This window comes from Notamacropus eugenii, chromosome 1 (genome assembly GCF_028372415.1).
Source record: "Notamacropus eugenii isolate mMacEug1 chromosome 1, mMacEug1.pri_v2, whole genome shotgun sequence".
NCBI lineage: Eukaryota > Metazoa > Chordata > Mammalia > Diprotodontia > Macropodidae > Notamacropus > Notamacropus eugenii.
This window is the reverse complement of record NC_092872.1, coordinates 292,254,484-292,278,597: the sequence shown is the minus strand read 5'-3', so window position 1 is coordinate 292,278,597 and position 24,114 is coordinate 292,254,484. Positions and strand designations below refer to the sequence as shown.

At 40.7% G+C, this 24,114-nt stretch overlaps 1 long non-coding RNA gene across 1 annotated transcript; it reads left to right on the top strand.

Moving 5' to 3' along the window:
• The first annotated feature begins 10 nt into the window (after positions 1 to 10).
• Positions 11 to 22,313, top strand: LOC140517693 (uncharacterized). The gene is made up of 3 exons (XR_011971730.1): positions 11 to 321; positions 17,268 to 17,347; positions 17,712 to 22,313. It is a non-coding gene; the product is annotated as an uncharacterized lncRNA (long non-coding RNA).
• The last annotated feature ends 1,801 nt before the right edge of the window (positions 22,314 to 24,114 follow it).

The following is a 24,114-nucleotide window of genomic DNA, read 5'->3' as shown; positions in this document are numbered from 1 at the left end:
GAAAATAAACGTCATTGGTGACTGGGCAGAATGAGCGGGCAGGAGACCGAAACTGAAATCGATAAAGAGGAAATCCGCGGCTTTATTACACACCTGAGCTCTTAGAACAACCTCAGTGCGACCTTTTCCCCTCCTTAGAAGTTGGGAAGAAAATGTTCCCCCCGCAAAATTGAGTGTATCTGAGAGGTGAAGAAATCTACAGGCTGATTTGTGGAGGCGTGTGGTGCCAGCTCCCTTTTAATGCCATCCATCCCAGCTGTGACTCAGGCAAGTCTTGTAACCTCCCCAGGGACCGAAGAGTACAGAGGAAACCAGAGTCCAGTAAGTGGAATTTGGAATCAGAGTAGAAAACTTTGTCTCACAATAAAAGGGGCAGGTATGTGGCACAGTGGATAGAGCCAAGGACCTGGAGTCAGGAAGACCTAGTTCCATTCTAGGCACCAGACATTTACTAGCTGGGTGACTCTGAGCAAGGCATTTAACTCTGCCTCAGTTTCCTCATCTGATAAGCCTAGGACCCAAACGAACGTATTCCTCTTACTTAATACAAGTTCTAATATTGAGTTAAGTCATCAGATTTCAGGGTACAAAGGGTGTGGAATTCAGTGACCTTAACTGTGTTAACTGGAGGGATGCAGGGAGCTACAGTAGGCATCGTAGGTCCAAGACCCTAGTGAAGGCACTGCTCAACAGAAAGCACTAAGAAGCAAAGTTCCTGCAAGGGCTGAGAGAGAAGGGGATGGGGAAAGACAGAGACAGAAAGGAGGGAGGGAGAGGGAAAGAGAGAGATAGAAGGAGAGATGGATAGGGAGGACAGAGGCAGAGGGAGGGGGAGAAAAGGTAATGACAGTGACACAAAAACAAAGACAGATGGACCGAGGGAGGAGGAGAGAGGGAGGAAAAGAGAGAGAGAGAGAGAGAGAGCTCACTAAAGTCTCCAACATGCAATAAAACAGCTGGAAAACAAGTGCCTGAGGAAGGAAGCCTGAGGTGTTGACTAATTTGACTCTAAGGAAAAGGATGGCAGGGACAGAGTGAAAAGCGAACCTAAAAGAGACATCTTAAGACTAGAAAAGTTGCTCTGCCAACTTCCAGCAGCTGAGGAAAAGCAGGAGAGGCTGCTCTCTGGCGCCATCTGCAGGGTTTGGGAGAGTGGAGGACCAGATTAAAGTGTTAAGGTCCAGAAAAGAAAAGAACCAATGTGGAGAGGCTGCAGGGAAAGAGGTCCATTGGTGCCCTTTGCCTGAGGCTGTGAATTGTGCCAGTCATTCTGGAAAGCAGTTTGGGACGGTGCCTCACAAGTGATTCTATTACGTGTGATGCCGTTTTACCCAACGGGACCGCTTCTAGGTCTTGACCCCAAAGAAAGCAAAGAAAGAGGAAAAGGTTTAACAGATATGTGTGTGTGTGTTGTGTGTGTAGCATCTATAAGGTTTATACATATATATTTTTTAATTATAACACCTTTTTTAATGGCAAAGAACTGGAAACTAAAGCAGCGTGCACCCATTTCACACTCACTAAATGTATTTTGGTGTGAATGATGATGGAGATGGTTTCAGAGAAACCAGGAAAGCCTTATATGAATTGATGCAGAGTGAAATAAACAGAACAAGGAGAACAGTTTGTACCAGAGCAACACTGTAAAAATAAACAGTTTTGAAAACCTTCAGTTTTCTGATCAGCACAATGACCAACCCTGATTCCAGAGGACCGGTGATGGAGAATGCTACTCACATCAGATTATGGACTAAAGATTTCCGAATGAAACACGTCCTTGGACATCTCCAACAGGGGAAATTTGTTTGCTTGACTTGTGTCTATTTATTACAAAAGCTTTGGTTTTCTTTTTTATTGGGGGGGGGTGAATGACAGGAGGTGGGGGAAGGAAAAATAAATTCTTGATCATTGAAATAAGTTAATTGAAATATTTAATTTTTAAAACACAAAATCTATCACCAATTAAGAAAGGAGTTACAAAGACTGGTGCACTGTGGTCTTGTGAGCTACAAGAATCCCAGAATGTAAAGAGAGAGATTCTGAGAGGCTTTAAGAGACACATGGAACTCAAGATCACTGAAGATCTTTTCCATCTTGAGAGAGAGAAACACTTGATATCTTCCTAAGCCCCGTGGCCAAGGACAGGAAGAACTAATAAGACAGAAAGGATGGCTGCATTGCCTGGGGACCTCTACCCCTGGATCTCTACCCTGGGCAACAAGTGAGCATTTCACTCACTCTTCTGCATGTGGGGGCTAAATGCTATCTGGTAGCATTTTCCTATACCTGGGGAACTCTCCAGTTTTTCCTTTACGGTCAAGTGTCTGAGGCTAAACTTGAACTCGGATCTTCCTAACTCCAGGGCAAGTGCTCTATCCACTGTGCCACCTACCTGCCTCAAACAGCTCACTTTTAAGTAAAGGATGTACAGTAATTCTTAGATACTTTGCTCCTTGATCTGTCCTCATAACCTATCACTTCTGTCTACCTCCTATTTCTTTGGATCTTTAGCCATTTCACCATGATATTGTTCTGCTTTCCTCGTTCCTGCTGCCAGGAGGTATCCAGCAAAGTCACTCTACTTGGCATCAATTACACCACGTTTCTATTTTCTACTCATTTTTCTACCTTATTTTCTAAATGACTCAGTTTCCTCATTTCTAGAGATTTCCCAGCTGTTCCTAGGTCTCAGTGACTACCCTATTCAAAGTATCTGTTCTAGAACCAGAGTACTGAGACACCAGAGTAATCGCCTAAATTTTGTACAGCCTGACCCCCACCATAGTCTTTTAATGATTCTCTTCTTTTTTTTACCTAATTCTACTTTTCTCATAAATTCCTTCAGTGATTTCTGTTGTGCCTTGGGAAATAGCGAGCTTTTTTGGTTGCTGCCACTGCTTTTCTGGTTCATTTTTCTCATTATTCTAGTGGCCTCAGCTCTTCTTCCTCTTCCTCCTGTCTGAACTCCTGCCAGCTTTGGCCTTCCTAGTACCTGCTGCTGCAGACATGGGCCAGCACACCTTGCATCCTAACTCCTTTCATTCCAGAATAATGGTTGCCCATTATGATAGACCTCTTCTTGTGATCAACATTTTCTCTTGAGAATTTCTGATACTTTTGCTTCTTTTTTCATTTTGATTGCTGTTTTGATCACCATTTGGATGGACTCTCTCATGACTTCTTATGGTGCCATTTTCCTGGCAGCTTCAGTTATTAAACTCTTTTAAATGGAGTAAGATTCTCAAAGAATTGAAAAGTTCTGAGTATTTTGCCACCACCATGCCAAATAAATAAAGCAGTAAAGGAAACAAGAGTCAACATCAGCCACCTATCAGCCTGTTGTCCCTTCTTTGCAAAAACTTTATGAGAATAGTTTCTGCACACCTAGAGGACAGTCTACTAAAAATGAAGAAAGGGCAGGACATTGCAGAATAGTTTCAAATCAAGTATCTTGGGTCAGGTAACTGAAAAGTAGAGCATGTGAGGGCCCATGATATTGACTGTGAATAACTGTTTTAAAACATTTGACTCAGTAGAACTAAAGGTGCTCTTGAAGGCTCCCATCAAACAAGTTATCTCCCACCACATGATAAAGAGAGGGAAAGTTCTTTGATAGACACCATGGACAAATTGACCATGAAGTGTCATGAAATGAAATTGAGAATTCAAACACTTGTTCAGTTATAGTCATATGAAACAGACATAGATGAGGTTCTAGACATCATTTATACCAAAGCTTTACAGGGAATGAAATTGATTCTCAGTAAATAAGGTCATAATAAAGAAAAATGCCAGGGTTGAAACTCAGAACATCAGGTTTCCAATGTTATTTATGTTCCACTGCACCACTCTGGCAGGATCTTGGAGCAGGTTATGCCTTGAATCCGAACAAAAGACTCATACTCCCTGGATGGCAGGATTCTCCAATTCCTCTCATTCCCATATGACATCACACAAATTATCCCACATAAAAGAGGCATAATGGACAGGAACATAGTGGATGGGGTGGTGGGCAAAGCTTGAACCTTATGCTTATCAGAATTGGCTCAAAGAAGGAATAACATACATACTTATTTGGATATAGAAATCTATCTTACCCTATAAGGAAGTAAAAATGGATAGGGATAATAGAAGGGAGAGGAGGACAGATAAAAGGGAGGTTATAATGGAAAAGGCAGGTATCAGAAGTAAAACACCTATGAGATGGGAAGGAGGTAGGGGCTGAGAGAGAGGGAAAGAAACAAGTGAAAAATAGCATGGAGGGAAATACAGTTTTCATAATAATACATAGTTATCATAACTGTAGAAATACATAGTTATCATAATTATAAATGTGAGCGGGATGAACTCACCCATAAAATGGAAGAGGTTAGCAGAATAGATTAAAAAGCAGAATCCTACAATATTTTATTTATAAGAAACACATTTGAGGCAGAGAGATACAGGATAAAGGCAAGGGTCTAGAGCAGAATCTGTTATGCTTTTTCTGAAGCAAAGAAAGCAGGGGTAGCAATCATAATCTAAGAAAAAGAAAAAAAGCAAAATTAGATCTAATTAAAAGAGATAAAGAAGGAAACCATATCTTGCTGAAAGGTACCATAGACAATGAAGTCATATCAATACTAAACATAAGTGCACCAAATAGTATAGCATTTAAACTTTTGAAGAAGTTGAATGAGTTACAGGAGGAAAAAGGTTATAAAACTATAGGGAGGGACCTCAACTTTCCCCTCCCAGAACTAGATAAATCTAACCAAAAAACAAACAAGAAAGAAGTTAAGGAGGTGAATAAAATTCTGGAAAACTTAGATATGTTAGATCTTTGAGGAAAATTGAATGGGAACAGAAAGGAATATATCACCCTCTACTACTGCCTCATCCTCTTCATCCTCCTCCTTCTCTTCATCCTCCTCCTCTTCTCTTCCTCTTCTTCACCATCACTATCATCATCTCCTTTTCTTGCTGCTGCTCCTGCTCTGGCTTCTCCCTGCCCTGCCCCCCATTCCCTTGGAACAGACCATTCTGGTGCTTCTTTTGTGAAGCAACAACTGAGGAGAGCCTGGGACTTGCCATGGCTGATGAAAAGCTGAAGGAAGGATTCAAGACTGAAAACAACAACCACATTAATTTGAAGGTGGCAGGGGAAGATGGTTTGGTGGTGTGATTTAAGATTAAGAGACAGACGCTACTTATTGGTTTGACTTTTGTTTTTGAAGAAGCCATGACATCAGAGAAATGATGACATGACTTGCACTTGACTTTGTTTGGAGTGAGTGAGGGCCTTGCAAGGTCACCAGTCTCACTTCTCCTCCAGAGCCATCTGAATCCAGTGATTCATCAGGATGACTAGAGATGGCCCAGCCACGCATTACTTAGTAAATTAATGAAAACCTATTGTAAATAACAGGGTTTATCAATAAGGTAGATTAGATTCCAATTTGATGGGCAACCAATCAATAAAACACACATCTGCACAATTGGAAATAGAGGATAAAGATACAATTGATGTATTCCAGCAGCCAACAGGAGGCATTTACTGAAAAGGGAATCTACAGCTCTACTCCAGAGTTATGCTCCCGAGGAAAGCAATACATTCATAATTAGAAAACCAAGATTTGGTTCATCCACATTCTGACTACTGTGGTATAGTTTTCTCTCTTCTTTGATTCCCTTTCCCCATTCCTTTGTTGTACATAAAGTAACTGGTGTATATGCACAAACTTTATGCATTTTTTAACTAAATTGCTGTTAGTATGTTTTGTTCTACCTCAAATTAGGATGGGGAGGGGAAAAACAAACTGTTTCTGTGAAAATATCCTTTTTCTTCATTAGCATCATACTAATTCTACTTTTATCTTTGTAGTCCAGTAAGTTATTTTGCTCTCACTGTCTAACAACAACGACAAACACAAAAAAAATCCTTGTATCCCTTGTTTGACTAGATAATTTCAATGTTCTTTTATCATTATAAAAACCAATGATGATTTCATACCTTTTTTGTTATAAAAGCTGTTATATGTAGGGCAATCTCTGTCTCTCAGTAGGAATAAATTGCTATAAAGAAATTGATCCTAGACAGTTTTTCCTTCAAGTCAAACATATTGTTGTTTAAATAAGCTTCTTGCTTAAAATTTAAAAAAAGAAAGGAATATATCCTTTTTTATACAATACATGACACGTGTACAACTGACCATGTGTAAGGACATAAAAATCAAACATCAGCAGAATATAGAAAAGCAGAAATAGTAAATACATCCTTTTCAGATTATAATCCAATAAAAGTTGCATTCAATGATAGATAAGGGAGAGATTAAAAATTAATTTTAAATTAAATAATCTGATGCTAAAAAATAAGTGGGTCAAACAACAAATCATAGAAATAATATATAATTTCATTAAAGAAAATGAAAACAATGAAACAACATAACAAAATTTACAGAATGCCACCAAATAGTACTTAGGGAGAATGTTTACATCTCTAATTGCTTATATCAATAAAATAGAGAAAAAAGTAGATCAATGAATTAGGTATGAATTCAACATCCCCAAATAAACACCAACTTGGAAATCCCAGAAATCAAAGGAAAGATGAATAAAATTGAAAGTAAAAAAACCATTGAACTAATAAATGAAATGAGAAGCTGGTTTTATGAAAAAGAAGACTATGAAATAGATAAACCATTCATTAATTTCATTTTAAAAAGGATTATTTATACCCAGTGTAAAAAATCAAAGGGGTGAACTCATCACCAATGAAGCAGAAATTAAGACAATTTTTGAAGTATTTTGCCCAATTATATGCCATTAATTTCTACAATCTAAATGAAATAAATGAATATCTACAAAAACATAAATAACCCAGATTAAAAAAGAAGAAGAAATAAAATAAATAACCCAATCTTAGAAAAAGGAATTGATCAAGCCATCAATGAACTTCCTAAGAAAAAAAATATTCCCAGTACCAGATGAATTCATAAGCAAATTCTACCAAATATTTAAAGACCAATCAATCCCTATACTTTATAAATTATTTGGAAAAAATAGGATAAGTCTTATCAAATTCCTTTTGTAACATGAATATGGTGCTGATACCCAAAGCAGGAAATGCCAAAACAGGAAAAAAAAAACCATAGATCAATTTTCCTAATGAGTATTGATGCAATTTTTTATTTTTTAAAACTTTTTTATTTAGTATTTTATTTTTCCCCAGTTACATGTAAAAACAATTTTTAGCATTTGTTTTTAAAAATTTGAGTTCTAAATTCTTTCCCTTCTTCCTTCCCTTTTCCCCTCTTTCCCCACCCCACTTCCATTGGGAAGGCAGGCGATTCAACATAGGTTATACATGTGTACTCATGCAGAACATTCCCATAATAGTCGTGTTGTGAAAGAAAACATAGACAAAAAAACCCTCAAGAAAAATTAAGTTTTTTAAAGGCATGCTTCAATCTATATTCAGACACCATCAGTTCTTTCTCTAGGGATGGATAACATTTTTTATCATAAGTCCTTCAGAGTTGTCTTGGATCATTGTATTGTTTTACTTTGTACACAGTACGTTGTACTTTGCCTCAGCTCATGCGAGTCTCTCAAGGCTTTTCCAAGAGCATCCTGCTCATCATTTCCCATATCACAGTAGTATTCCATCACAATCACATGCTACAACTTGTTTAGCCATTCCCCAATTGACGGACATCGCCTCAGTTTCCAATTCTCTGACACAATAATAGAGTTGTTATAAATAATTTGTAAATATATAACCTTTTCTTTTTTAAATTTCTTTTGGGAAACAGACCTAGTAATAGTATTGTTAGGCCAAAGGGTATACATGGTTTTATAGCCCTTTGGGCATAATTCTGAATTACTCAACTAATGGTTGAATCAGTTCATAACTCCACCAAGAGTGCATTAATGCCCCATTTTCCCCACGTCTCCTCCACCATTTGTCATTTTCCTTTTCTGTCCTACTAATCAATCTAATACATATGAGGTAGTATCTCAGAATTATTTTAATTTGCATTTCTCCAATCAATAGTGAATTAGAGCATTTTTTCATAGGTCTATATATAGCTACTTCATTTGGAAACCATTCATATATTTTGATCGTTTTTCAATTGGTGAATGGCTGTTATTTTTATAAATTTCACTCAGTTTTCTTTATGTTTGAGAAATGAGAACTTTATCAGAAAAACTTGATTCAATTTTTTCACAGTTACTATTGCTAACTACATTTCCCTCCATCCTATGCCCCCCATTTATTCTATTCTCTCTCTCCTTTCACCCTGTCCCTCCTCAAAAGTGTTTTGTTTCTGACTACTCCCTCCCCCAATCTGCCTTCTTTTCTATTACTCCCCCCCATCCTCTTATCTCTTTTCCCTCCTACTCTCCTGAAAGGTAAGATAGATTTCTAAATCCAGTTGAGTGTGTATGTTATTGCCTCTTTGAGCCAATTCTGATTAGAGTAAGGTTCACTTACTCCTTTTCAGTTCCCCCTTCTTCCCTCTACTAGAAAAGCTTTTTCTTGCCTCGTTTTTGTGAAATTTTTTGTGAAATATTTTTTGTGAAATAATTTACCCCATTCTAACTCTCCCTTTCTCTTTCTTCTAGTACATTCCTCTCTCATCCCTTAATTTTGTTTTCTAGATATGATCCCTTTATATTCAAATCACACTCGTGTCCTCTATATATACTTTTTAACTATCCTGATAATGAGAAAGGTCTTATGATTTACAAACATAATCTTCCCATGTAAGAATATAAACAGTTTAACCTTATTAGGTCCTTTATGATTTCCCTTTCCTGTTTATCTTTTTATATTTCTCTTGAGTCTTGCATTTGAAAATAAATTTTTCTATTCACCTCTGATCTTTTCATCAAGAATGCTTGAAAGTCCTGTATTTCATTGAATGTCAATTTTCCCCCTGAAAGATTATACTCAGTTTTGCTGGTAGGGGATTCTTGGTTTTAATCCTAGTTATTTTGCCCTCCAGAATATCATATTCCAAACCCTCCAATCCCTTAATGTAGAAGCTAAGTCTTGCGTTATCTTGACTGTAGCTCCATGTTACTTAAATTGTTTGTTTTTGACTGTCTGCAATATTTTTTTCCTTGACCTGGCTATAATATTCCTGATAGTTTTCATTTTGGGATCTCTTTCAGGAGGTGATCAGTGGACTCTTTCAATTTCTATTTTATCCTCTGGCTGTAGAATATCTGGGCAATTTCCTTGAGAATGTCTTGAAACATAATGTCTGGGTTCTTTTTTTGACCATGACTTTCAGGTAGCCCAATAATTTTTAAATTATCTCAATTGAATCTATTTTCCAGGTCCATTGTTTTTCCAATATGATATTTCATGTTGTATTCTATTTTTCTCATTCTTTTGGTTTTGTTTTATTGTTTCTTGATTTCTCATAAAATCATTGACTTCCATTTCCTCAATTCTAAGTTTTAAGGAATCATTTAATTAATTAATTTTTAGTTTTTAACATTCACTTCCATAATATTTTGAGTTCTAAATATTCTTCCCCTCTCTCCTCCTTTCTTCCCCAAGACAGCATGCAATCTGATATAAGTTCTACATATACATTCATATTAAGCATATTTTAACCAATGGGAGGAACAACGAGAAAGAAGAAACAAAGAGAAAGAGAGAGAGAGAGAGAGTGAGTGAGAAAATAGTATGCTTCAATCTGCATTCAGATTCCATAGTTGTTTCTCTTGGTGTCAATAGCATTTTCCATCATGGATTTTTTGGAGTTGTCTTAAATCAATGCATTACTGAAAAGAGCTTAGTCTATCAAATTTAGCCATCACACAATGTTCCTGTTACTATGTACAATGTTCTCCTGGTTCTGTTCACATCACTCAGCATCAGTTCATGTAAGTCTTTCCTGGTTATTCTGAAGTCCATCTACTCATCATTTCTTATGGAACAATAGCACTCCATTACATTCATATACCAGAACTTGTTCAGTCATTCATGGACATCCCTTCAATTTCCAATTCTTGGTCACCACAAAAAGAGCTGCTATAAATATTTTTGGTGCATGGGGGTCCTTTTCCCATTTTTATGATCTCTTTGAGATACAGACTTTGAAGTGGTATTGCTGGGTCACAGCATATGCACAGTTTTGCAGACCTTTGGACATAGTTCCAAATTTCTCTCCAGAATTGGCTAGTTCAGTTCACAACTCCACCAAGAATGCATTAGTATTCCAATTTTCCCACATCTTATCTAACATTTATCATTTTCCTGTTTGATCATGTTACCCATCTGATAGATGTGATGTGGTATCTCAGAGTTGCTTTCATTTGCATTTCTCTAATCAATAGTGATTTATAGCATTTTTTTCATATGGATATAGATAGCTTTAATTTTTTTCTCTGAAAACTGCCTATTCATATCCTTTGATCATTTATCAATTGGGGAATGATGTGTATTCTTGTAAATTTGACTCAGTTCTCTATATAGTTTAGAAATGAGGCCTTTATTGGAGACACTGGTTATAAAAATTGTTCCTCAGCTTTCTTCTTTCCTTCTAATCTTAGTTGCATTGGCTTTGTTTTACTCTCCTAGTTTGCTTATCGTATCAGCCTCTGTATCTAAATTGTGCACCCATTTTGATTTTATCTTGGTATATGGTGTAATGTGTTGGTATATGCCTAGTTTCTGCCATATTATTTTCCATTTTCCCAGAAATTTTTGTTTAATACTGAGTTCTTATCCCAGAAGTTGGAGTCTTTGGGTTTATCAAACAGTAGATTGCTATGGTCATTGACTACAGTGTCCTGTGTAGCTAACCTATCCCACTGATCCACCACTCTGTTTCTTAGCCAGTCCCAAGTAGTTCTGATGATTGCTACTTCAGAATACAATTTACGATCTGATATGGCTAGGCCACCTTCCCTTGCATTTTTTTTTTATTAATTCCCTTGATATTATGGACCTTTTGTTCTTCCAGATGAATTGTTGTTACTTTCTCTAGCTCTACAATGTAATTTTTGGTGGTTTGATTGGTATAGCACTGAATAAGCTAATTTATTTTGATAGAATTGTCATTTTTATTATATTAGCTTGGTCTAACCATGAGCAACAGATATTTTTCCAGTTATTTAGGGTTGACTTAATTTGTGTGAAAAGTGTTTTGTAATTATATTCAGTTTGTCTTGGCAGGTAGACTCCAAAATATTTTATGCCTACAGTAACTTTAAATGGAATTTATTTTTCTATCTCTTGCTGTTGGGCTTTGTTAGTAATATATAGAAATGCTGATGATTTATGTGAATTCATTTTACATCCTGCAACTTTACTAAAGTTGTTTATTATTTCAATAAGTTTTTTAATTGATTCTCTAGGATTCTCTAAGTACATATCATATTATCTGCAAAAAGTGATAGCTTTATTTCTTCTTTGCCTATTCTAATTCCTTTGATTTCTTTTTCTTCTCTTATTGCTAAAGCCAACATTTCTAATGCAATATTGAATAACAGTGGTGATAATGGACATCCTTGTTTTACCCCCAATCTTACTGGATATACTCTAGCTTATCCTTATTATATATAATGCTTATTGGTGATTTTACATAGATGCTACTTGTCATTTTAAGGAAGATTTCATTTCTTTAATGAATTTTTGTGTCTCTTTTTCCATTTGGCTATTTCTGCTTTTAAAAGCATTCTTCTCTTCATTGCCTTTTTGGACCTCTTTTACCATTTGGTCTATTATGTCTTATGAGGTCTTATTATCTTCAGCATTTTTGTGTGTGTGTCTCTTTTACCAACCTATGGACTCGGTTTTCATGATTTGCTTGCATCACTCTCATTTCTCTTCCCAAATTTTTCCTCTATCTCTCTTACTTGATTTTCAGAATCTTTTTGGAACTCTTCCATGGCATGAGAACAATTCATATTTTTGTTGGAGGCTTTGGAGTTAGGAACTTTGATTTTGTTATCTTCCTCTGAGTGTATGTTTTGATCTTCCTTGTCACCACTGTAACTTTTTATAGTCAGAATTTTTCCATTATTTGCTCATTTTCCTAGCCTCTTATTTGACTTTTAACTTTTTGTTAAAGTAGGGCTTTACTTCCAAGATAGAGGGCACAATGTCCCAAGATTCAGAGGTTTTGTACAGCTGTTTTTAGAGATACTTCTAGAACCTGTAAGTTTTCAGTTCTTCTAAAGTGGTGTGATATAAGGAGAGATGTTTACTGCTCTCTTGGCCTGTGCTCTGGTCTGTGAGTGACCGCAAACATTCTTTTCTGCCCTGGGACTGTGAGGAGGTCCCCCCTCCACTGTGGCCACAAGCTCTAGTGTGTTAGTGCTCCACCCCTCCCTGAGACTGCCACCCAAGTGTGTGTGGGGCATGCAAGTATGTGAAGGAAGAATGAATTCTTACCCAGATGGGGCTGGGCAGATGGATGCAGAAATCAATTCTTCTACCCTGATACCTGTCTGTTTGTCTCTTTTCACCCTGCACAGGCCAGCTCTCTGACTCATTAGAAAGTTTTCATTGAATGAGTGAATGGTGGTTCAGACATAACCTAGCTGGATGGCTATTCTTCTGTTTTATGTTTAGCACCCCATACAGGACCCCAAAACAGAGAGATAGCCTGATGCCTGTAGTGGGACCTGAGGCCCTTGGGGCAGCTAGCAAAGCAGAAGTGAAACAACGTCCTTCAGGTCTGCCCAGGACCCTAGCAGGAGGTGTGGCAGAGAGAGTCAGAGGGTTAGGATTAAGGAAACAAGAGCCCAGAAAGTCTGGGGGAAGGTCCCTGAGACTGGTGGAGGCAGGATCAGGGTGTGCTCATGGGACTCTGATTTTCTTCTCCTGGCCTCTCTATCACATGATCTAGAAGGGATCCCTTGTTTTCGAGCTGGCTAACCTGACTTGGGATATGCAGGGTCCAAGACAATAAGGACCCTTTGGTCAACAGCTGACAAACAAATTCCAACACTTCCCCTCCCCACTATTCTTGAGTCATGAAGAGTTCCACCCTCCACTTCTTACCTCTTGGTGCCTCCTCCCCCAAACTCACTGTCAGGTGTCTGTGTATTCTGAGAGGCTGAGGCCTGAGCAAAAGGAAACCCTAGCCCTGCCCCCCTTCCACCTCATCCCTTAGGAGCCACCCTCAGAGGGGAGAGGGTTAACCCTAAATGCACAGCTCTGGCTCCTCTGCTTAAAACCCCACCTAGCTTAGTGAGGTAAGCCCCATCTCAGGTACTGTAACTGCTACCTGGCTGTAGGGGTGCAGGGGGAGCAGAAGAGGGGCTTGGCTGCCCTGAGGTCCTCTAAAATTCCACCCCTTGACTTTGGGGCACCAGCCCCCAGATTGGAACAGTTTCATCAGGAGCTGCTACAGAACAAGAATGCCCCTGTCAAAAAATGCCATGGACAGCTTGTTTGTGCCTTGAAATAACTAACACCCTCCAGGAAAGCACAACCCCAAAGCTATACACACACACACACACACACACACACACACACACACACACACACTCACACATGCCAGCTGTGATGGACATTGAGGCCTCTTCTTTGTCTCCACCACCCCCACTATGTCCTCCCATAGACTGAGTCTTCAATGTGTGGCCCCTCTCCAGAGGCAAATGCTAAGCATTGTCTTGGATAGTGGTAGGACTGAAAGCTGGAAAGACTAGGAGTTGGTGGGGGCAGTGAAAGTGTTGAGATTTAGGGGTTCTGGGACCCCAAAATAGCAACACAATCTTGCCTGAATGAATTTGACCCAGGTCTTCTTTCAGCCAAAGACAGGGGTTTAACAGAACACCCACAGAGGGTGGGTGTGATTCTAAAAATCTGCCCTTTGGTAGATGAGACTAACTCTTTTTAATTGGAAAAAGATGTGGATGGCAGTGGTCAGTAGGTTGGGGTGAACTGGGAGATACCAGGTGGCCAAGGGAGAATGGGGTCTAGATTGGATCAAAGGTGTGAAGTAGCGGGAGGCAATCCTGAGGTAAGAAACAATGGAGGGCTGGGCTAGATTAGACATAACAGAGAACTGGGAGATTGGATGGAGGCTACAATGAAATGCCAGTGAACTGGGAACCCAGAGACTTGACCAAGTGGGAAAATTCAAAGAGAGTTCAGAGGAAAGTTCAAGGTAGGGTATGCAGGCCCCTTAAACAAATAGGACTCAAATTCTTTTAAGATAAGGTGTGAAGGTCTCAGCTTGGGCCTGTACCCCAGAAGCATCCCCTTATCCTTTTGGGAAGAAACTTTAGGACTGTGAATGGACTCCTATGTGTGGGAGGGGAGGCAGGGGAGGCAGAGGAGGCAGCAGTTTGCAGTTTTTTTCTCCATTCTTCTTTAGCAAAATCCTTTTCAAACCAGCTTCAGTGCTAATTCCATCAAATACCTTCCAGTTCTGCTCCCTTTCCTTGTAGAAGCTGACTGTCCCTCCAAACAAAAAATGTCATGTAGATTATATTAATTTTTATAAAATTCTGATTATTTTTCATTCCATTTTGAGTTCCAAGTGGTCTTCCTCCCTCCCAACCATGCATTAGAGGCCAGCATTTTATATACGCATATGCATGTGTGTATGTTTGCATGTATTGTCCAACATATACCAAAGGTTTGGTCCAAAAAAAACCAAACAGCATCTGTTTCCCCCTTAACCAAAGATTTGTCCTAAGATCAAACAGAATGAGATTCCCCCTTATCAAAGGTTTGTTCAAGAACAAACAGAATCAGGCTGTACATGTGCTATAAAATGCTTATTTATTCTTACTAAGCCAGAGAATCCTGTATGACAGTCAATCCCAACTCCAGATGCCTGTCTCTGTAAGTGTCAACTATAATTTGAGAAAGAAATTTCTTAATAGGATAGATTGTAAATACAATAAGATAAGAGAATGTCAAAGTGTCCATTGAAATTATATATCCAGGATATGAGTGTTTCTTTTAGGATTAACAAGACAGAATATAACATGAGAAAAGTCCGATTATTTAAGAGAGTGTATGGTTCAAGGGGCCTTGTCCTTGTTAGTAATAAACAGAAGAATTCTCCTAGTCAGGGTCATCTGGTCTTTTAGTTGCTGACACAGGAAGGAACATTTTGGGTTCCCTCAAAGAGGGAATAAAGCATGTCTGTTATGCCAGAGCGCACAAAAAGTTATGGTAGGTTAACCTCAGAGTGGGCCAAAAATGTCTTTCTCCTGATTGGCCAATTCAGATTTTACACCTTTCTCAGGTGATGTGGGGGGCTCAAAAATGGTTCACAGTATGTGTGTATCTACATATACCTACATACATGCACATGTATATATGTGAGTTCTTTCTCTGGAGGGGGATAGCATTTTTCATTCATAAGTCTTTCACAATTGACTTGAATATTAATAGTATTCCAAATAGCTTAGTCCTTTACAGTTACTCTTCCAATTGATAATGGTGTTACTACATACAATATGAGAGAGAGGAGTCATGGAGGACCCCTACTCAAACACTAATCAGTATGAGTCAGTTCATTATCATTTTAGAAGGGTGTTGATTGTGGGTAATTATTTGAATACATTCATCTTGTAACACATACCTGATACAATCACCTGATAATAGAAATAAAAATAAACAGGGTATTAATCCATAATCTGTATAAGTCCCATAAGAATATAGATTCTAACAGGAGGAGCCCATCCATTTTGTGACCACCAAGCCAGTGGAAATCTTCCTAGCTTCACCCAACCCATGACCCTGCTGACATATTATTTTTGCTTATTTTAGCTTATGTGTTGTATGTCAACTGATGGAGTTCTGTATTTAGTACAGTGGCTTTAGAATGTCTAGGTAATAAAGCTTGAGTCAAACCCTAACTGTAACCCTAAACTCTAACCCTAACCCTAACTCTACATGGCCTTAGCCTAAAAGGCCCAGAGTCTCCCATTGCATTCTGGGCCATATACTGATGAATATCTGGTCAGATAGCTCTGAAGGAGAAAGTGAGGCTAGTGACCTTGTTCAAGTCATGTGATCATTTCCCTGGTCCTCTTCGAAAATGAAGGACAAGCACAACCTGTGATAGTCAATGACAGTAGTTTCCTATTTTGAAAGGGAAAAATCTTCTGGAGGGACACAAAGGGCTAGGTTCCCTCATCTCTCTTTCTCATCCAGCCCCAAGCCCTGACCCTGTCTGAACTGCAGAGGTGAGTAAACTGAGGCCTGGGCATCTTGCCCCTAGGAAAGCCACACACACATGAGTAGTATGGTCATGAGTTATAAAGGATGCCTTCTAGGAAATGACTAGACCTGGAACTGTGGATCCACAATGGTTGTTTTCCTTCTTTCAAAGAACAGGCTGGACCTTGGGATGATACCTGGGTTTGTGAGGATTGGCAAGCCACAGGAAATTGTTTGTGGCTGCTTGGATGGAAGCAGGCAGGTCTGGCAGCCTGAGCAAGGGACTTCAGGTCCTGCTGGATGCCCACTTTTTCTCTCCCTCTTCTCATTCCCAACCCTTCCCTATTCCCTGTTCTTTCATTCCATCATGACTGTCCCCTCAGGCTAGATCCAGGGCCCATCCCCTCATCCTCAGTCATCGATGGGATCAGCCAGGGAACTCCCATCATTTTATTTCACTGAGTTCTTCTTCCCTTTTATTTTTCTTCCCTTTTCCCCCCCCACCCCCAAGATTTTTCCATTGCTCCTTTCCGTTTCCCTCATCCTATCATGAAGGGACTTAAAGATGAAGGAATGATTTCTTGTCTCCCCTCTGCAGTGCGCGCATGCAAACACACACACACACACACACACACACACACACACACACACGCAGAGGCATGAAGGAATGCGAACCTTGAGACCTGGGTATTTCGGTCCACTGAGACCACGTCCAGAGAATACCAGACTTTCCAGGATTCATCTCCACCTCTTTGAAGCAGAGAACACAGACCACTTTGTGTCATTGACCTCCTCTTATTTTCCTTCTCTCCCTCCCTTCTTTCTCCCTCTTTCCCTCACGCCATCCTGGACAGTCTTCAGGGAGCGATGCCACAGGCCACACATACAAAAGCCCTGAGGCCTGGGTGACCTGCCCCACCCCACCTGCCCCAGGATGTCACCGGAAAGTCACTTGGTTTCTTTTTCTCTCCTTCCCTTCAGCTGAGCATTCTGCTGACTGTGAAGACTTGTTCTGCCCCTCTCCCCTGTAGTATGTTCTGTTAGAAGTCTTTTAAAAGTGTGTGTGTGTGTGTGTGTGTGTGTGTGTACCCCATCCTTGCTCTCTGTACCATTTCACTCCTGTCATTTTCTTCAGAATGGTTAATCCTCCACCACCCAACCTGTGATTGAAGGAAAACACATGAGATGTTGGTGACCAACCCAAGACTTTAGCAGGTAAGTGGGCTCCATCCCTTGATAGCTCACTTCTCTTTTTGTTTTTTGGGATGATGTTGATGACGACTGTCCTTAAGAGGGTGGCTGGAATTTTCTTCCTCACTCTGGGAGCTGCTTTGCTAGGCTCCAAAACTCACAAGTGGGCCAGCCCTGGGATCTGGATGACTTGACTACCCTGGACCATTCTTAGCCTCAGTCTGCCTGCCTGGCCCCATACCTCACCTCTCTGCCTTCTTTGTCTCTTTGCATGCCTACCTGCCCTTCCTAGCACTCAAAGTGGGAAAAGTTTCTCTACTGGTAGTGGGAATTCCCCCTATGCCCCTCATCCAGATATTCAAAAATCTCCTTCCCTTTCTGTCTCTAGGTCTTCTGCACCACTCCTCACCCTGCCCTGCCAGGCCCAGTAGGTGTGTGGTTGGATGGCTTCATATGCCAGGGCACATCCCTGCATAGATGGGTTTTGGAAGATGGGGAACAGTTTGCCCATCCAAGGCCCATCCCTGGCTCTCAGGGCTCCTTCCTTTCCTTCTGGTTTTTATCTCCATCCAGAGGTGAGCAGCTGCAGCAGCTCCCTATTGTCTGCTCTGAACCTCTGCCTTCCAGGCGTTGTCAGGGGAACAATGCTGTCTGGTGAATGGGAAAGACTTCTTAGCTTCCTTCTTTCCTTCCTTCTTCCTCATTTCCTTCTGCAATCCCTCCCTCCCTCCTTTGCTCTTTCCTTCTCTCCCTCTCCCTTCCTGCCTGGGTTAGGGGAGCATTAACTAATTAATTAATTCCCTGAGGGAGCTTTTTTTCTTTCCTTTCTCCTGTGTGTCCCAGTACTATTTCTTGAACCCAGGGAGCTGAGCATTTCAGACAGCAGCAGCCTCTCTGTACACAACCCCACTCCATCCCCATGTCTCTGAAGGAAATGGATGTCTGTGCTTAAATGTGGTTTGCGGTCCCCTTGCATATCCCATGATGAGTACTCATGGGGCTGTGGCAGGGAGGGGTCGTGACAGGATGCAGAGAGGGGATTGGGAGTTAGGGAAATGAAATAATCATTTAAAAAATCATTTAAATAATCAATTTAAAAATCAAATGTAAAAAGTTGACTTTTGTTATTTTTAAAAATAAAAAGGAGAGAGTGAAAGAATTGTCTTTCTTGGTTGGGAGTGAAGGTGGAAGTTGTCAGGAATGGAGCTCCCTCTGAAGGAGAGGAAGCATTCCTATCCTGGGTTCCCACACCTCTGAGTCACTGTCTTAAATCCAAACAATCACCAATTATCAGATCAAATTTGGGAGGGACTTGTGTTGGCTTTGGGGGATGGGAAAGGGAGGCCATGTTGGAAAGGCATATTGCTTGGGCAGAGGAGAGGAGGAGGGGGTAGTGTTAATGTCTTTGAAGGTTTGGTTGAGGCTGGAGGTGGGGCCATGGTGAAGATATACCCTTCCCTCTGCTTCTCCCTCCCTCTCCCCAAACCCGCCCCACCAATCCGACATAGGATGTCTCTGCCTTGTGGACAAATTTGAGATCATGGACCAAGACTAACATGGCCTAGAAACCCCAACCCTGGAAATTCAGACTGACATGGAACATCAAGGATTCCAGGGTGTGTCCAATCCTGTCCCCAGACATTAGATGGCTTAAAGAAAGTGACAGAAAAGAAAGGAGAAAAGGACAGAAAAGACAAGAAAAAAATACAAGAAAAAGAAGGGGAGGAGGGAGTTTTCAGGATAACTTGGGTTGAGGGGCACTGTGGGAATGAGTGGTGGTGGATGGTACAGTGCCAGTGGGGATGCAAGGGGTGGTTGAGGGTGGTGGCAGTGAGGAACAGCAAATAAGCAGGGGCAAAAGCCTTGGGTACCAATGATGGCCTCAGGTGGGCAGCCCTACCTGTTATAGGTAGGGCCCTTTCTTCAAAACTAGAAAATGAATATTTAAAGAAACAAGAGTTTATCTCTATCTGATGTCCAAGAGGGCCCTCTCTCAGCACCACCCACTTACCCATGACAGATACCCCTGTAGGCAGAGGGTAGGGAGGTAGCCAGCTGCATGACAGGGGAGTTCCTTCTGCTTTCTCAGGCTCTTCCCCTTGCCCTACTGATGGGGTGCTTGGACCCCAATTCTAAAATCACATTTCTCTCTAAAAATCACATTTCTCCCTAGGCTCAAAACACTATCCCAGGCATTCTCTCTGCAGCCCAAGGACACATTCTGCCCCAGCAAAACCTTGTATTTCCCTTCCTGCTACAGTAGGCAGCTGCATCTGTAGAATTTATTAGTTTGAACCAGCTGTGTACTCACTGAGCTGACTGGGTCATAAGGACATTTACTACTTAGACATACATATACTCCCTTACATTTATCTTGTCTAACAAGGCATTGATGAGAGCAGCCTGGTATTCCTGAATCAGTCCTGACTTCTAATTGACTTAGTGAGGTTTCTGGCCTAAAACCACACCTCCAGATAGACCCTCCTTGGGTTATTTCCACATGACCTCTGGGTAAAATACTTGCTCCGTAGATACCAAAAGTTCATGTTCCTTTAAGAATTGACCACTCCTTAACCACTCCATAGTCCCTTCCTGAATCACCTAATTAGCATATTTGGCACGTGTTTTACTATAGAATATCTTCTATAAACTTTACCTGCACCCCTCCAAGGTTGCAGGTTCCCTAAGAACTCTTGCCCGCTGAAAAGCATAATGAATCTTTACATTGACCTCAAAAATGCTTGAGTCCTGGAATTCATTCCAGATAACCTGTCCCTGCTACTCCAGTCTTTGCAGGGGTCTCAACCCTCCTTCCAGCCCTCATCATATTTTTGGCACCCAATGTGGTGCATAGTCAGGTCTCAGGTATTCTTCAAGTCCAGGTAAGCTTCTCCACTCTTCCCTTTTCCCTTAAGTTTCCCAAGTCCTCCCCCCTCCTAGCCCTATAGTTGAGGTTCACTCCTTAGGAAGACTTACTGGGGCTCAGGTGGAGCCTTTGCCAGGCTCCTGGCACAATGCCTGCAAGACAAGGGAGTTCCTTTATGGATTCAACTTGCTCTCTTGGGATGCTCAGAGACAAGGTAAGCTATAGACACTGCCCCTTCTATACTCATTTCTAAGGCTTACAGACAAAAGGATGGGCCAACACCCCTCCCCACAAAATTCATCCATAGGAAACCTGGTCTCCAAGACCATAAAAAACATGTTACCAAGCAAAAGTATCTGATTTGTGCTGAGGATTTCTGATACTCCTCTCTGAGTTTTTGGATTCTTCCTTTCATTGTCTGTACATGTTCTGTCTCTATATGTTCTTTGTTTGCGTCTGTGTGAATGAGAATGTCTATGTTAATGTACCCAACCTGATGTAATTGGACTTGGGAATGTGGTTATCTCTTTTCCCTGCCCCCTTTCCCCTCTCCCCCTCTCTCTGATTACAGCAACATCAGAAGAGTGGATGGAGGGGAGAGAGAAAGAGAGAGACAAATCTTATACTGTTCAGTTTATATGATTTCTAAAGGCAATGTCAGGTCAGAAATAGAAAGAAATAATGTATGTGCAGTTTTAAAGGGGCTTTAATCAAAGCCCACCAGAAGGAATAAGTAGATAGAAAGAAAGGTAAGAAAGTAAGCATGTAGGAAAGAGAACAACATGTATAGAAAATTTAAGGAAAGCATAAAAAGTTTGGAAATGTATAGAAAGTTGTGGGTAAAATTCTCTGTCTTTCTACCTTCTAACCCTGGCCAAATTTTTTAGGTGGAGAGAAAGCCAAAAAAAGAAATCTTTTCCCCTCATATCAGAGAGGCAGACTGACTAGTATTTAACCATTTCATGCCTCACCTAAAAGAAAAAAGTGTGTATGTAATGGGAAACAACCTAAAGGTCATTAAACTTATTTTGATTATATTTAAAGTGATACATGTCACTCCTAATTTGACGTTTGAGGTCAGAATTTATTATACTATTTGGCACTAAGACAAATTGGGAAAAATACATAGATCTAAAAAAAGAGACACCTCAGAGACAAAGCTTTGAACTCTCCAGTAAAGAGGAGGGGACTAGGCATCACTGGATCTTTTTCCAAAGTCCCCATCGCTTCAACTGGCAAATTCACAGCCCTCTCCTTCAAAGAATTTTTTAAGGAGTGGAAACAGAAATGTAGTTTACTTGAGCAAAAGCTAGAACCTTTAAGATCCTTCACCCTGTAGTCCTGACTGACCACCAAGCTAGGGCTGGAGTGAATAGTTAGAACAGTTAAAAAACTTTTCAGCAGATTCTGTTAACTCCTCTCATCCCAGATCACATCAAAGGAAGAGAGCTGAAGAATCATAGGAAATTTGAGTTATCCTGGCAAAAGAAAGGAGTGGGGAGGCATAGCATCTATATCTGGACCCCACTGACAACAGCCCTGGGTCCCTAGGTACCTTGAAGCTCACCCCTCTAGGCAATCAGAGGAACCTCTCCTCTCAACCCCCTTGCTCCCACACCACCAGAGCCTGGAGCTTCTGCTCCAAGTTCCCTGAAGCTGAACAACCCTTATCAGAAAACTTGTAGATTCCTTAAGGACTCTCCTTCTTATCCACCAAATCCCCCTCCTCAATGACCCACTGGACATTTAATTCAGGTGCTGGACTCCACAACCTCCCAGCACTCCCTGGTCCTTAGTCCTTTTTTCTCCCCCTTCCCAAATCCCTGACTCCTCCACAACCAAGCTCTGCAACTGTGGGGAGAGTAGAGGATAAGCCAGCACAGCACAAGATCACAAGCCAACCAGCTTCTGCATTTGGTAAGCCCAATCTTCTATCAATAATTTTTATATGTGATGGTTTGGAAATGCAATTAATGTCATCTAAAATGTACTGTTTGTGTTACTATTGTGCTTCTAAATTATAGCAAAATTCTCTTATATTGTAAAAAATTGAATGGCCACTGTGAATCAGAAATGTTGTTAGACAAAACAATTTTTAATCTGAATTTTGTTGAAACTAAAAGATCTTGGAAAAATTATGTAAAACCAATGATGTTATTTTATCAGTCATGCTAACACTGTCTTATGTTTTACAACAGCTATTTAGAAAACCAGATATATTCACCTTTGCCTATTAAAGAGATTACATCTAAAACAATTTGGCAATCATTTATGAAAGTTATAAGATTGTTAAGTTATTTGAGATTACTATTTTAATGTTAAAACCTAAAATTGTTAATTGATTACCATGGAAAGGAGGGAACTGGGTGAAAACTTTATTCCAATTGGCACTGCCCATTCAGAACAGTCCTCTTGTGTATTTGGGGGTTTGGAGACAGGGGCATTAGCATTAGTCCCACCTCCTTGGGGTCAGTGCCAATTCCCCTCATTCTGTAAACTTACCAAGGCCCCTGGAAATCATCCATGTGGTCATCAGCCCCAGGAAAAGAACTTGTTTGGATTATGTAGTGCCTAAACAATGAATGTGACTTGCTCAGAAGTTGTAATAGATAGAAATGATTTTTAACAATTGACTTTTCACACCAGGACAAGTTTTAAATTTGAGAAGGAAAGATGTTGAATGGAATCCCACATAGATAGATAGATAGATAGATAGATAGATAGATAGATAGATAGATAGATAGATAGGTAGGTAGGTAGGTAGGTAGGTAGGCAGATTAGATATAGATATAGATGATATAGATATAGATATAGAGGGGAGGAGCCAAGATGACGGAGTAGAAAGACATACATATGCTAGCTCCAAACCCACAGCCCATAAAATACCTGTAAAAAAGAACTCTCAACAAATTCTGGAGCAGCAGAAGCCACAGAACAATGGAGTGGAGGAGATTTCTGTTCCAGAGAGCCCTGAAAAACCAACATGAAAGGTCTGTTGAGCACCAGACCCAGAGCAGAGCCCAGCCCTGCCTTGGCCGCATGGCACCAAGAGGAGCAGATCCGAGCAGGCTTCAGGGATGGAATCTCCAGCAGCCACGCAGGTCCCTCCACCCACAGGTGCCAAAGGTCAGTGAGAGGGTCTTTTTGGCTGGATGAGAGGGGAGTGGGGTGTCCCCATAACTCAGGCCCCCTCGGGAGGCAGCAGCAGAGGCAGCAGGGGACAGGGGCTCCCAAAGCAGGCAGGAGCTCAGATCCATTGTTGAAGGTCTCCACATAAACCCCCTGAGGGAACTGAGTCCCATGTGGCAGCCTTGCCCCCACCTGAGCACCTGAACTTAATCTCACACTGAATAGCAGCCCCGCCCCTGCTGAAAACCCTGAGGCTGGGAAGTAGCATTTGAATCTCAGACCCCAATTGCTGGCTGGGTGGATCTGGAGGCGAGGTGGGTGTGGAAAGGACACTCAGAAGTCAAGTAACTGGCTGGGAAAATGCCCAGAAAAGGGGAAAAAAAAATAAGACCATAGAAGGTTACTTTCTTGGTAAACAGATATCTCCTCCCATCCTTTCTGATGAGGAAGAAAAATGCTTACCACCAGGGAAAGACATAGAAATCAAGGCTTATGTATCCCAAACATCCAAAATAAATATTCCATGGGCTCAGACGATGGAAGAGCTCAAAAAGGATTTTGAAAATCAAGTTAGACAGGTGGAGGAAAAACTGGGAAGGGAAATGAGAGAGATGCAAGAAAAGCATGAAAAGCAGGTCAACACCTTGCTAAAGGAGACCCCAAAAAATGCTGAAGAAAATAACACCTTGAAAAATAGGCTAACTCAATTGGCAAAAGAGGTTCAAAAAGCCAATGAGGAGAAGAATGCTTTCAAAAGCAGAATTAGCCAAATGGAAAAGGAGGTTCAAAAGCTCAC